The sequence below is a fragment of the Neolamprologus brichardi genome, chromosome 9, assembly GCF_056152115.1.
Source record: "Neolamprologus brichardi isolate AB-2024 chromosome 9, ASM5615211v1, whole genome shotgun sequence".
Classification (NCBI taxonomy): Eukaryota; Metazoa; Chordata; class Actinopteri; order Cichliformes; family Cichlidae; genus Neolamprologus; species Neolamprologus brichardi.
This window is the reverse complement of record NC_142112.1, coordinates 143,132-157,059: the sequence shown is the minus strand read 5'-3', so window position 1 is coordinate 157,059 and position 13,928 is coordinate 143,132. Positions and strand designations below refer to the sequence as shown.

General features: G+C 43.5%; 1 pseudogene; it reads left to right on the top strand.

Moving 5' to 3' along the window:
• Positions 1-6,073: 6,073 nt before the first annotated feature.
• LOC118456047 (uncharacterized) lies at positions 6,074-12,692 on the top strand (annotated as a pseudogene).
• The last annotated feature ends 1,236 nt before the right edge of the window (positions 12,693-13,928 follow it).

The following is a 13,928-nucleotide window of genomic DNA, read 5'->3' as shown; positions in this document are numbered from 1 at the left end:
AATATTATCGAACATAAACCGCAAAAAAGGTTGAGGACCACTGCTTTAAATCATCTCCACACCTCTTTATGAACTTCCTTTATATAAAGAAGAGTGTCCTACATGTATCAGTGAAACAGCTGTGATAGGTGGGAGGAGAAAACAGCTAAAAAAGTCTTCACTGTCTAAAAATATATGAACTGAACTGAATTTGATTCTTTTAAAATCCTCTAAATGTTTCTTTCAGCTGTAAAAACTTTATTTCTACTCCATCACAGTACAAATGATAAACACCTTAATAATTCTGTTGATAATTATCGCTGATAAAAAAAAAGGATCACTTTATTGTTTTAATGATACCTGAATCTGCTCAGAAAGAGAAATGGTGAAATGTTAAGTTTCTGATGGTTTCTGACAAAATTACACAGAAATCAACAGTGTGAAATCACATTCATTCAAAAACAAAGTGCTCGTAATGTGAAAATCTGCTTCCTCCCCCCTCCCACCTGTGCTGACTTTCAGGTGGAGTCCCGCCTCCTTCCAGGAAGCAGCTCACCTGTGTGTCCGTGTTTAGTGTCCAGGTGTGGAGTGGAGCTTGTTGTTGGTGTCTCTGTGTGGAGAAACTGTAAGTTTGCTTTGTTTCCTCCTTTAACAGTTTGTCTTTAGGAACTTTAGCACCAGAATGTGAAGTGAGACATTTTTATTTACGTAACATTAAACAAATCAGATGTATGATCTGAATTTGAGTGTAATGAAACAAACTCCCAACATGTTATATTGTTTTACAGCTGTATTAAATAACAAGTTGTGTCACGGCGAGTGGAGTGATGAAGGAAGATCCAATAGCTGGCAGTCATAAAGGTGTGAATGTGATTTATTGAAAACCAAGCACGGGGAGAAAAAGGCAAACGAAGATAAACTAACTATACTGGGACAACTAAACTACTGAACACGAACACGAACATGAATGAGAGCGAGCAGAAGCAGATGACGGTTGACAGCAGGGAAACACACAGATGAAGCAGGGTGGATACACAGACGGACCAGCAACTACTAAGACAGAAGACGCGACTTAAATACACACAGAGAAACACAGGGAGATTACACACAGGTGGGGATACAGCTGGGAGTAATCAACAAGACGAGACAGAGGTAAAACTGAACACACTCACATGAGACGCAGACCTTCACAATAAAACAGGAAACAAGAGATCACTACACGAGGACGCAGACAGGACACAGAACTAAACTCACACAAAAATGAGAACAGAAAACCTGCGAACAAAAACCCTAAACCAGAATCACAGTAATATAATATATCACAAATAATCAAAACACCAGACAAACCCAAAACACTCCAACATGCAAAATAAACCAAAACATGAGGAACTCAAAAAACTGGGTCGAAACTGACCCAGAACCGTGACAAGTTGTTACTGTTGATGCTTCACAAAGATCATGTGTGTGGCAAACTAAAGCTATGCTGCGTGCAAGTACTAGTTTTTCTAGTTTGAACTTCCTTAAAGAATCCTTCCTTTGCTGAAAACACCAAACATCATTTAAGGCAGCTTTGTTTCTCAAAAATATGAGCTTCTTGTGTTCTTCTTTGTGTTCTACTTTCTTGGGTTCCCAGCAGCTATCTTTATGGTCTCAGTCCTTCTGTATCTAATATTTGCATGTGATTCCTCATCTTCCAACACAGTTTTGCTTTGTTGTGCTTAAATCCCGAGATACTTGAACTCCTCCACTTGGGGCAGGGACTCATCCCCGACCCGGAGTGGGCACTCCACCCTTTTCCAGCTGAGAACCATGGCCTCAGATTTGGACGTGCTGATCCTCATTCCTGCTGCTTCACACTTGGCTGCAAACCGTTCCAGTGCAAGCTGGAAGCCATCACCCGATGAAGCCAACAGAAGCACATCATCCGCGAAAAGCAGAGATGAGATTCTGAGGCCACCGAAGTGAAAGCCCTCCGCCACTTGGCTGCGCCTAGAAATCCCATCCATAAAAATTATGAACAGAATCGGTGACAAAGGGCAGCCCTGGCGGAGCCCATCACCCACCGGGTAAGAGTCCGACTTATTGCCGGCAATGGTAAATGGTAAATGGACTGATTCTTATATAGCGCTTTTCTACTTTTCTACAGTAGAAAAGCGCTATATAAGAATCAGTCCATTTACCATTTACCATTTACTCTCTCGGAGCACTCAAAGCGCTCTATACAACATGCCACATTCACCCAGTCACACCCATTCTCACAAGCACTTTATCTATACTTAGTGCTATTTAACTACATTCACACTCCGATGGATGCATCGGAGAGCAACTTGGGGTTAGTATCTTGCCCAAGGATACTTGACATGCAGACTGGAGGAGCCAAGGATCGAACCACCAACCTTCCGATCAGTAGGTGACCTGCTCTACCTCCTGAGATACAGCCACCCCTGCGAACCAATCTCTTGCAAGGGTTGTATAGGGATCGAATGGCCCGTAGCAATGGGCCAGACACCCCATACTCCCGCAGCACCTCCCACAGGACACCCCGAGGGACACGGTCGAATGCCTTCTCCAAGTTCACAAAACACATGTAGACTGGTTGGGCAAACTCCCATGCACCCTCAAGTATCCTTGAGAGCATAAAGAGCTGGTCCAGTGTTCCACGACCAGGACGAAAACCGCATTGTTCCTCCTGTATCCGAGGTTCGAATAGCGGACGAACTCTCCTTTCCAGCACCCTGGCATAGACTTTCCCAGGGAGGCTGAGGAGTGTGATCCCCCTGTAGTTGGAACACACCCTCCAGTCCCCCTTCTTAAAAATGGGGACCACCACCCCGGTCTGCCAGTCCACGGGTACTGCCCCTGATCTCCACGCAACATTGTGGAGGCGTGTCAACCAGGACAGCCCTACAACGTCCAGAGCCTTCAGGAACTCAGGGCGGACCTCATCAACACCAGGGGCTCTGCCACCAAGGAGTTGTTTAACTGCCTCAGTGACCTCGCCTCCGGAAATTGGCGAGTCGTTCCCCTCATCCCCAGACTCTGCTTCCTCCTCGGAAGACGTGTTAGTGGGATTAAGGAGGTCCTTGAAGTATTCCTTTCACCGCCCGACAATTTCCTCAGTCGAAGTCAGCAGCGCTCCGCCAGCACTATACACAGTGCAGGTAGAGCACCGCTTTCCCCTCCTGAGATGCCTGACGGTTTGCCAGAATCTCTTCGAGGCAGTCCGAAAGTCTTTTTCCATGGCCTCTCCAAACTCCTCCCACACCCGAGTTTTTGCTTCAGCCACTGCCCGACGTCCGCTTGGCCTGTCGATACCTGTCAGCTGCCTCCGGAGTCCCACAGGCTAACCAAGCCCGATAGGACTCCTTCTTCAGCCTGGTGGCTCCCTTCACCTCTGGTGTCCACCATTTGGTTTGGGGATTAACACCACGGCAGGCACCAACCACCTTGCGGCCGCAGCTCAATGCAGCAGCTTCGGCAATGGAGAGGCTGAATATGGTCCATTCGGACTCAATGTCCCCAGTCTCCCTCGGTATGCTGTTGAAGCTCTGTCGGAGGTGTGCATTGAAGATCTCGCGGACTGGGGCCTCTGCTAGACGTTCCCAGCACACCCTCACTACACGTTTAGGTGCACCGGGTCTGTCCAGCGTCCTCCCCTGCCACCTGATCCAACTCACCACCAGGTGGTGATCAGTTGACAGCTCAGCCCCTCTCTTTACCCGAGTGTCCAGAACATATGGTTGCAGGTCTGGTGATACGATTACAAAATCGATCATCGACCTGCGGCCTAGAGTGTCCTGGTGCCACGTGCACTTATGGACACTCTTATGTTCGAAAAAGGTGTTCGTTATGGCCAAACTGTGATTTGCACAGAAGTCCAATAACAAAACACTGCTTGGGTTCAGATCAGAGACGCCGTTCCTCCAAATCACGCCCCTCCAGGTCTCGCTGTCGTTACCCACGTGAGCATTGAAGTCTCCCAGCAGGACAACAGAGTCTCCAGGTGGAGCACCTATTATTAGTATTAGTATAGTATTAGAATACCCACCCCAGCCCGTCGCCTCTCACCAGGGGCAACTCCAGACTGAGACAGAGCCCAGCCCCTCTCCAGGAGACTGGTAAGTTAGACCCTACAATTATACATACAGAGAAAAACCCAACAATCATATGACCCCACTATAAGCTAGCACTCTGGCGACAGTGGGAAGGAAAAACTCCCTTTTAACAGGAAGAAACCTCTGGCAGAAACCTTCACCGCTTGTGCAGCTCGCTGGTATAATTTTACACTTTGGGCTATTGTCACTTGTAATGATATTTTTACTTTTTTGTGTCTTGACTTTGTTTCTGCTGCTAGAATTTACGACAGGGGCACATAGTTGCACATTAGAGATTCAATGGACAGCTACTTTGACAGCTGGGCAGTAGCGGTTTTTGATACAGGCGACACGGGCTGGTGGGGGGCAAAAAAAAAAAAAAATTGCTCGTACTCATGCTGCCCCGACATCAGCCAGCGCATATTGGGAATGGCATAGGCACCGATCGGTTTTCTATCGCCCATTTGCTGGGAGTAAGGGCACCCTCCATTTGCGAGGTGCGCCTGCTGCTTGCAGCACAGGGAGGAGGGGGCGGGGTGGCAGGGGATTCACTGGTGGCTGGAGCAGCATCTAATAACCAACTCGCAAAATAAAACAAAATAAAAACAAACCAACAAACACGAAAACACCAGACATCATGATACAGACTTATAATTTGCACTGACGTTTTTTCAAAATTCTATACGCGAAAAGTGAGCGCGAGAGCCCTCGGCGCGCCTGCTCACTGCTGAAGTCAAAGTAATATTTATTGTCATCTCCGCTACATACAGTCCAGTATATAGAGAGACGAGACGACAAGGCTCCAGTTACAGCAGTGCAAGTAAACAAACAATAAATATAAGAAGAGTAAGAAAATAAATATACACTTTAGGACTCGGGGTAAAGGGATCAATAACAATTTAAATGTTATAATTTACAGTTTGCTGATTTAGAGTCTCACACACAACCCGTCAAAAGGGGAGGGGGCCGGCTGCTTCCAAATAGAGCACATTTCATTCATAATGTTGTAAATCCAAGCCCATTTACAACATGATTTGAATCCTGGGTTGTGTGAAATCCCAGAAATACACCTTAGACAAAGTGAATCTGTGAACTAAGTGCAAGTCTATTAGGTTATGTTGTGGCGATCCTCGAGTTGGGGAATTTGTGTTCATACTGGAGTGCAAAATTAAAACCAATGGAAGATGGACAAGAAGAGTTCAAAGTCATCAGGTGCTCAGTTTAGAAAAAATAGAAAAGAAGAGGAGGAGAAACGAGCAACAGATACAGGTAAGCAGATGTGTGATTGGATAATGGCAGGTCATCCTGAAACAATCAGAATCAGAATACTTTATTAATCCCTAAAGAAATGATGTGGGTTACAGTTGCTCCAAAAAGAAATGGTAAAAATAGTAACAGTAAAAGACTAAACTCCAAACAATACATTATGTTACAGATTTTAATATTAATTAGTCATTGTCAGTTGTTGATTTGTCCTGTTCTCATTGTATGAGCAATTATGATGGCTGTTTGGTAGCTGTTTGCATACTATGCATACTCTCTCTCTCTTCATATGTGTGTGTGTGTGTGTGTTTCTCTGGCAAAATTCAGTATGGTTCCGACAACAGTTTTATATTTATGTATAATCCTTGATACATTTTATGTGTGTGTGTGTGTGTGTGTGTGTGTGTGGGGGGGGGGGGGGGGGGGGGGGGGGGAGTGTTCGCCCGGGGCGCCAAACAGGCTAGGACCGCCACTGGAGCTGGGACAGTTACTGGAAAACTTCTCCTCCATTTGTGTGTTCCTCACCTGAGTGAATGCTACTGTACATACCGGTGGGAATCAATCCAAAGAAAAGGAAAAGAGGAACCAGGGCTGGTGTCCAGATGAGACTGAGAAGGTACCGAAGGTTCACTTCTTGGTTGTGGGGAGACTCCCAGTGCCCGCAACCAGTTGATCTATTGTCTGGTGGGGGCACTACACTTCAGTCTGCAGCCTGGGATACATGGCTTGTTGGCAGCATGTTCACTTTGCATCTGTCATCTGTCCACCATTTTGCCAGAGGAAATGGAGGTGCGCGGGGGTCCTGCCACGCCCGAGGATGGTGTGCTGTCCAGTCTGGCCTCTCTTCCAGCAGTGGCCAGCACGCTGTGTGGTCCTACGTGCCTGCCGCCTGCCCACCTGCCTGTGAGCCCCGGCTCACTTCCACGCCTGCTGCGCCCCCGCTGCTTGCAAAATGGGTGGCCACTGGCCCAGCTCCGGGGATGCCACTGGAGGCGTGGGCAGCCCCTGGTAACACCTCGTCACCGGCGCTGCTGGATGTGCAGGCCAGAGTGGACACTTCCCCAGTGGCTGGGCGGGGGCATGGGACGCAGATGGCCTGGGCCGATTGCTTCACTTGTGGAGGGTGGAGTAGGTTCGGCGGATGGCTCCCTGGGCAAAGGGGGCGGGGCGTGTTCTGTGATACCACCTGTAGCAGCATCGCAGAGCACACCTCGTCGGCTAAACCTGTGTCCTGCTTGTTTTGTTGGTGGTGGTGATGTGTACGGCTGGCAGTGGGAGACCTGCAGCAGTTGAATGCACTGTTACAGCAACCGTGTGACTACTGTAAGAATAAATCATGCTGCGAAGCATGAAAACGCCATCGGGTCTGCCGTGGTGGTTTAGTTATCTATTATTTTTTAATTTTTTCTGGAAAAATCTTAAATAAAAAGTGCACACAAACAGTAAAAAAATAAAAACAAGTACTGCTGAGAAACTATAATACAGACAATACAAATAAAATTCAAAACAGCAACCCCCAAAGCCTCTAAGTCACGCCATGTGACAGTGCAACATCTAAACACAAGAGGGGGGAGGGGGAGAAAAGTGTGCCTGGTCTGCTGACACAGGAGCGGCAAGTCTGGTGACTTGGCTGTTTCGTGTTTGTCGAAACCACAGCATTGCAAAAAAGAGCAGAACTCACCAGGCTAGTATCGATCCGATACCGAGTACAATCAATATTTGGATCAGTCTGCCCACCACCAACATTAAAAAGTGGTGACAGATGGCCCCGCCCCTCCCTGTGCATGATTCTGATGAAGGTTTCTCTGTTAAAAGGGAGTTTTTCCTTCCCACTGTCAGCAAGTACTTATTCATAGGGGTTGTCTGATTGCCGAGACTTTCTCCGGAACACTGTAGGGTCTTTACAGTATAACACACAGTAGATGATTTGGTGATATATTAATAAACCCAAATTGATTTTTTTTCTAGGATGTTTGCTGATAGGTTTGTAGCTTAAACCTATTCGCTGGAACGTTGAAGACAATATAATTACACAGCAAGCAAGACACGAAGTAGGCAAAGTTCTTCATGTTTCTCGTGCACGGGAGAGAACCGGACAAACGCCGTTCCTTTGCTTGACCCCAGTCGCTCTCGTCCGCTCCCCCGTAACACTGCTCTTTTATTGAGGTTACATGAATATGCATATGTTCATTAACATACGACGTCTACATACAAACAAAGAGTACCTTGCCTTTGTGTGAGTGTGTGTGTGTGTGTGTGTGTGTGTGGGGGGGGGGGGTGACTTCCCTAAACCTGCTGGTCTGGAAGTCCAGCAGTTCATCTAAACAAAAGGCACTTAGCCTAAAACAGATATAGATACGTTTATCCATAAAACAATAAGACAAGGTACGACCTCTCCCGTGCTCCCAGAGTGCTCTCTAATGCACACAAAGTTTGCAGACTATCAAGAATCAAACCTCTACCAATCTACAACTAATTATAAAACTCTAAGCATATATAAGTAGATATTTCTAAGCATAAATGACAATCAACAATACAAAACCTAACATTTGCTTAGATTGATTTTCTCTTGCATTTTTTTCCAGGTGCCATCACATATGTTTGATCCTCATTGTCATGGCAACACAGTGAGTAGCACCAACATAAGTAATTAAAACAAGTGAACTAATCATGAGCTCTATACTCTAAACAAAATGGGGCACAGATGAATGTGTTACATAATTATTAGGTGTAAATGTTTGGGGAATTTTTTATTTTTTTGAATAAAAAAAGGTTGTTTTCTTTCCTTTTCTTTTGCATGCGGCCATGCATTTCTTTAGAAGTTTCATATAATCACATATGGGCTCAGCAGCAGTAAATAATAGGACTATTACACAAATAATCAGTCATTCAAATATTTAGTTTGAACATATAAGTAACAAGTGGTTTTAACTAAATAAAAAAACACAACAAAATCAGTGAAAGCTTATTCACAAAGAAAAAAAAAACTAAATATTGACCATTTCCTGTTCAAAAAGGACGAAGCAAATACCAGGTCCCACCCATGTCCAGCTCAATCCCACCAAACCCTATTCAAACCCTTTGGACAGCTACTCCTGTCCCCAGAATCTATCACTGTGATTACTCCAGACTCTGACTCACTGCTGTAGGTTTATAACCTTTAGTATCTGTGAATGTCTCCAGCTGTTTGCTTGTTTCTGCTGCTGACACTGTCAGACATGATAACTGTGTATTAAGTGTAGAAATAATAATGCATTCATATCGGTGGAACATTTACAGTGAGAGAATTCTTGATTTCATTTATTGGTAGCGTACACTACAGTGAGAGTTCATACATAGACACATTAACGCAGGAGTAAACTGAACAGCAGCTGAGGCTTTAACTGATGTTATGAGGAAAAGGATGAAAAATCATTCTCCATATTTCAGAACAAAGTTTCAAAGCCAATAAAGTCTGAACCTTCAGCAGAAAAATTCTGACAGAACAGAAAACACTTGTGTAAAATAAGTGTAAAATTTCTCTGCAGGAAATTTGAGCGCATCATCTCCAAGAGTGATCAGAGATCTGATGGACCTCCTGCTGTCTATCAGCTGAGACCAAAGAAACAGAAGTTTGGATCTCTGACAAGAATCACTGTTGGAGAAAAAAATCCAAACAAGACAAACAGAACCATCTTACTGGTGGGAGAAACAGGAGCAGGAAAATCTACACTGATCAACACTCTGCTCAACTACACTATGGGAGTGAAGTGGGAGGATGAAGTCTGGTTTACAATTGTAGAGGAGAAGAAGAAAAGTCAGACATCACGTGATCGTGTACGAGATCTTTGGTTTTGAAGATGAAACTCTGCCGTACTCTCTGACCATTATCGATACTCCTGGTTATAGAGACACCAGAGGGATCAAACATGATGACATCATCAGTCACAGATTGTTGGACTTGTTTGGATCAGATGATGGAGTCCATGAAGTTCATGCAGTGGGTTTGATCATGAAGGCGAGTGATAATCGACTGGGTGACCGACTGCTGTATGTCTTTGATTCAGTGATGTCTCTGTTTGGAAAAACCTGGAGAAAAAAATTATAGCTCTGATCACAGACTAAGATGGAAGAAGACCTAATAATCCTCTTCAAGCTCTTGAAGATGCAAAATTAAATGTGCCAAAAATAAGCAGAATCAGCCAGTTTACTTCCTGTTTGATAACTGCCAGCATGAAGACCGAAGAGAGAAAAATGCAGTTTTTAGAAATTTATGGGAACTTACACAGCCAAACATGGATCAATTGACAGACTTCTTGGGAAAATCTAATCCTCAAAAACTGATGACAACAGTTGAAGTGTTAAATGAATCAGACTGAAAGCCTCCATCCAAAACCTGAAAGAGGTAATCAAGCTGACTGAAGTGAAACAGAGAGAAATCAGAAACATGAAAGAAGCCCAAAAGCAGGCAGGAAATAAAATGGATATTAAGAAAATATTGAGTCTTTCAGAAAATCTTGAAAATGAAATGAAACAGCTGACAGCAGAGAAGTCACAGTTCCTGGATGAGTCCTACTAACATGTTGTCAGACTGGAGCAGATCGCTCTGAAAGCTGATTCATCGTCCACTACTGTCTATTTGAACTTCCAGATTGAGATTATGAAGCAGAAAGGAGACACGGAGAAGGTCAAGAAACTGGAGGAGATGAAAAGGTGAGTGGATGAAGGAGCCAAAGCACATGTTGGCACGAGCTTCAACAAATTCCATCAGCTATCAGAAACATTGGGAGATCCTTCCCCTGCTGTCAAACAAGTAAAGAAGCATCAGGCAGCCCCGATACTCTATACTACATGTTCAGATGTACACCACATGTTTGCTTGTTTTTGCTAACAGATGGCACATTACTATTAAAAAACACTAATTACTTATTGATTACTGATCAGCACTGACATCTCTACTCAGAGAGAAGTCAGTTTCAAAATGTTTTCATGCTAAGGAGAAGTTCCAGTGCCTCAGTGTTTGTGTCAGGAACAGCAGTTTTATGCATCTGACATCAAATCTGTACCAAATACGACATGTGGCTCCATCTGTTTTGTCATGGTCCTGGGTCATGTGACCCAGCATTTTGAGTTTATTGTTGTATTTGTGATTTCTTATGTATATTTAAAGGGTGTTAAGTTTTAGTATTATTAACAGTTTGACTTTAAGTCTAGTTTACGTTATTCTCTGTATTCTTAGTTATGAGTCTGTTCTAGTATATTACATGGTCTGTCTTGTCCTCAGTGTTTCAGTATGTCTGTGTCTAAAGCTCCTTTTCAAGAAATTGTTTTCATTGAAATTCTGCCTGGTCTTGTGTCTCTGTGTTTCTGTAACATCATTCAGAACTTGGTAACAAGCTGACATTTTCCTCCTGACACCAATGATCAGCTCAACAGACCCTCATTTTACCTGCATACATTCTGCTCACCTGTCAGCTGGTTAACACCTTCTGCTGACTGGGGAAACACACAGGTTACCTGGTGATAGTTTAATGTGGGCAGCTGCTGTTCAATATAACATCATCACAATATTGTGCACACAATAAGTAAATGTAGTTTGTTTCCTGAGCTTAGAGCTGCTGGAACTTGTTTTTCCCTCCGAGTGACTGACCCGAGTGGAAGACGATAAACAGGATTTAAAATGAGGAGTGATGGACACTGAGCAGCAGATCAGCCTACAAGAAACACATTACTTCATCCAGGTTCCTTAAACTTGTATCCAATCTGACTCATCTAATGCTAAGTGCTTTATTTATCAGTGTAAGATGTGTACTAGTACGTTTCTTTGACACAATCATTGTCCTAAAATGAAGGTAAAGATGAGAAGTATATTTATTGTTTGAGGTGTCTGTAGTGAATTGTTAATGACTCATTGTCAGAATTAAATTCTCAGCACCCTGAACTAATTTATTATTTTAAGGTATAATAAAACATTACAAACACACAGTGGTGACGTTTCATATTGCCCAGAACACCTGAGATTGATTATTTAAGATGATTTATTTTTCACAATATCCATCAACTGTCTGCAACCATTACCAGTTAATCTGAGTTAATTAAAATGATTGTTGTCTGAAGAACATAATGATGTGTGCATGCATTTGCATTGGCACAAACTGGAAAGCTTTTTTTGCCAAGCTCTTTAATCAAATATCAGAAACACTGACAAACAGAGACGAACGTTCAATAAAAATGAGGAATCTGCAGAGCCAACATCTGGAACACAGAGAATGAAAAACATGAACAAATGTAACCAGTTCACATAAAAACCAGTTAACATGGAACACTGGTTTGTCTGGTGCGGCAGCTTTTTACTAGTTGATAATTCACTGACAACCACAACAAAATGAATACTGGCACAAACTGACTCTGAGGATGTTTCTCAGTATGTGTACTTGTGTTCTCGTGGACTTGTGATACATCATCAGTTACAGACCAAGTACTGTTCCAAGTACCCATCAAGCCAAGTACGCTCAAAATTCCCGGATGTGGTCTCGCTCCTCCTTTTTTATCGAGCATGCATCAGTGGTTTGTGTGGACTTGGTACAGCTAAATATACCAGAATGCATTTTGTCCAAAACGGGTCAATGGCGGAGAAGCGCAGCTAAAAACTTTTATATATTAATATATTTTAAATATTACTCTTTCTGGGTCACAAAATAAACCTTTAAGATATTTTCAGGCGAGAATGTAGCTGTGTAAACTTCAAATATCAGCTCGATATATCAGGACATCACATATTACCAAAAGTGCTCCATTGTTTTCGGAGACGTCTGTTATCCACCAGTTCGATAGCTAGCCGGGGTTCAAGCCTCACTAGAGCCAGTGGGAACAGCAAACTCCCGGCACATCATTTTGAAACCCCCGCGTTCTTTGGCTACTCAGGTTAAACATGACATATAAGTCACTAAGATAACTTAAAATGTTACTGTTTGGTTTATTTGAGTGTTTTATTTGTTCAGGAGTAAATCGGTTTGTTCAGCTTCATAACTGAAACGTTTTATTTAGTACTGACATCTTACTTGGAGAGCTGTCACTATATTTTGAGTTTCACCCGTCATATCTCCCTTCTAGAAGTAATTTTGTGAGAGAATAAAGTGTGAAATAGTCGACTGAGCAGTGTTTTGTCTTCCATCGGATGAAGAATCAAACGAACTCCGTGAAGTGTTGATATTTAACACTCTAAATTAAATCTAACAATCAAAATATTTGCATCAGCAGGAGGAGGAGGAGGAGGAGGGCAGCCTGGACGGAGACAATGAGCTGATGAGCAGGTTTAACAGTGAACCATCACAGCACCAACCTTACACCTCATCAGCCATCAAACAACCTTCCTGAAGTTTCACATCACTGAGCCTTTGTTATAAATGTTAGATCTGTGTTAAGTTTCTTTCTGACCTCACTGCCTGAGGTCACTGCCGGGTGATCGTGGCTCAAGAGTTGGCAGTTCGGCTTGTAATCGGAAGGTTGCCGGTTCCGACAATCTCGGTCATTGTGTCCTTGGGGAAGACACTGAACTTCAGGTAAGAAGTTATGATCTGCAGTCTATCTGGGTCAGATATAAACCAAGTTTAGGTGGAGTTTATTTTAGCTGTGCTGACTTTTTCCGTACTGCGTACTAGCTAGCATGACGGAGTTTCTATACAGCTGGGTGGGTGCTATGAAGTTAATGATGTTGAACTTTATTTTCTTCATAAGGTTTATTATTAGAGTTGCCAGCCGTCACCTAAAAAACGTAATTGTCTCGTATTCAGAGAAAATATTTGAAAAGGAACACAGTTTGTCCCGTACGTCAATTACAATGAAAAAGACACAAAGCTGGAGTTATTCTGTCATTACGCTGCAGCTGCCTCTTCTTCTCTCATTCTCCCCCTCCCTCACCTGTTGCTACTTCAATCATGAAACTGATCAATGATCAGCTGATCGGCTTTTCTCTCTTGTTTGTTTATCGCCCACTTTGTGCCAGAAAGAGGAAACCAGCGGATGTCGCGCTAAACAACAGCAGCACGTTTAAGCTTGATCAGCTGTTGTTAGAATTTATTTAATATTAATTTCTAGTATCAGCTGATGTTTGCTGGAGCCACAGCTGTAAAGCTGCTGGTCATGATGTCGGTTTGGATATGTGGTGAGAGGGAAACATGAAGATGAAACCAGGAGATGTCCTTACTGAATCATCAGAGCTGAACAGGTGATGAAGAAACAGGTTTACCTTTTAGGTGACATGAATGAGTTGAAGTTATGAACTGTTTCTGAGAGACAAATAACACCAGGAGCCTTTTTTACGTAGCTGACAGCTGGATAATGTAGTGGTAAGACTACACACCTTTGGAGCGCGAGTCACAAGTTTGATTCCCAACCAATGCCCATTAAGGGTCCTGGCTAGACCCCTCATGCTGAGTACAGTCAAAGGACCACGACTGCAGTTTTCGTGTTGGATGTAAAAAGCGCATGTGACGTAGGCTAGAATCATGGCGGCGGTCAACGACGGTCCAAGCGTGGGATTTCTCTCATGGAAATATGCACATTATTTATTCCTTTCTATTGGTAGGTGGCACAGTGCACTTGTGGCAAGTA